This window comes from Otolemur garnettii, unplaced genomic scaffold, assembly GCF_000181295.1.
Source record: "Otolemur garnettii isolate 467f Iridium unplaced genomic scaffold, OtoGar3 scaffold00061, whole genome shotgun sequence".
In the NCBI taxonomy this organism is placed as follows: Eukaryota; Metazoa; Chordata; class Mammalia; order Primates; family Galagidae; genus Otolemur; species Otolemur garnettii.
This window is the reverse complement of record NW_003852456.1, coordinates 467,887-469,528: the sequence shown is the minus strand read 5'-3', so window position 1 is coordinate 469,528 and position 1,642 is coordinate 467,887. Positions and strand designations below refer to the sequence as shown.

At 42.3% G+C, this 1,642-nt stretch overlaps 1 pseudogene; it reads left to right on the top strand.

The window, feature by feature from the left end:
- The first annotated feature begins 972 nt into the window (after positions 1-972).
- On the top strand, positions 973-1,303 carry LOC100955245 (annotated as a pseudogene).
- Positions 1,304-1,642: the final 339 nt, after the last annotated feature.

The following is a 1,642-nucleotide window of genomic DNA, read 5'->3' as shown; positions in this document are numbered from 1 at the left end:
GACAACATGAGACTGTCTCAAAAAAAAAAAAAAAAAAAAGAGATTATCCTAATTAACCAAAGGGGCACTCTATCCTTAATACATCAATCTAAGCCAAATGTTGCTATTAAGAAATACCATACCACCACAATCTCTGAGAGGGAGGTGAGGCCCCAGCACCCTCACTTCTAGGTAGAAGTCCACAGTGCTACTCTTCTCCCCTTTTAAAAATGGATTCCATGCTATCAGAGGATCCCCATCACAATGAGTTTGAGAGTCTCCAAACAGAAAATCAATCTTAAGTATCACTACCATTAAAGACAAGGAGAAAGGCAGCTGGTCCACAGTGGCTCATGCCTGTAATCCCAGTACTCTGGGAGGCCAAGGCAGGAGGATCCTTTGAGCTCTCAGGAGTTTGAGACCAGCCTGAGCAATTGATGCCCCATCTCAACTAGAAATAGAAAAATTTCTATAGTCCCAGCCACTCAGGAGGCTGAGGCCAGAGGATCCCTTGAGCTCAGGAGTTTGAGACCAGCCTGAGCAAGATCGATGCCCCAACTCAGCTAAAAACAGAAAAACTAACCCGGTGTTGTGGCAGGCGCCTATAGTCCCAGCTACTCAGGAGGCTGAGGCAGGAGGATCTCTCTAGCCCAAGAGTTTGAGGTTGCTATGAGCTATGATGTCACAACACTCTACCCAGAGTGGCAGAATGAGAATCTGTCTGTCTCAAAAAGAAAAGAATCTGTCTGTCTCAAAAAAAAAAGAGAGAAAAAGAGAAAAAAAAAGAATTAAAAGGGACATAGCTATTGACTGTTGAATGCCTATTGTTATTAAAACCTTTTTTAAAAAGGTTCATAGGGCACCTGCGTGCAGGAGACTTGTGTACTGCCTGCAGCTGCGTCACGCTCTGGTGAAGGTGTTGTGCTTAGTAGCCTCGACCTTTTGGCTGGGATGATCCGCGCTCTGGTGGAGGCGGGGAGCTGAGCAGGAGCCATGGTCAGTACACTGGTAGCAACTGGACTAATCATTACTGCTGCAGGATTAACAAGCCATGAAGTGTATGGAGCCTCAAGTAAAGCGATTTTTTCAGAGTCTGCCCAAATCTACCTTTAGTGGCGGCTAACAGAGGTGGGTTTGAACCTAAATGACAAACGGGGAAGCAGCATTGATACTAGGTATAAGCCCTACTGCCAATAAAGGGAAAAGAAGAGACGTTCATTGACCAATTATGCTCTTAAATCACCCAGAGAAAGGAGGGTCTGCTTATATAGCAGCCAAAATCAATGAAGGTAAAGATTTACTAGAAGGTCAAGTTAAAAAATGAAGTAAACTTATGATGAATTTTAAGTTCATGTTAGTTTATGTATATGAGTGCCAACTTTTTATAATAAAATGCCTCAGAGGTTCAGTTTTTAAAATGATTTAGCATAGGGCAGCCCCTGTGGCTCAAAGGAGTAGGATGCTGGTCCCATATGCCTGAGGTGGAGGGTTCAAATCCAGCCCTGGCCAGAAACTGCAAAAAATAAAAATAAAAATAAAAAGATTTAGCATAAGCTAAACCATAGTCTTAGAATAATTTTCTTGTTTAGATTCAAGGATTTTAAGTCAGACTACAGACAAGAGTATTTGATGAACAAATGCAGCTTGTTGAATAGAAATATTA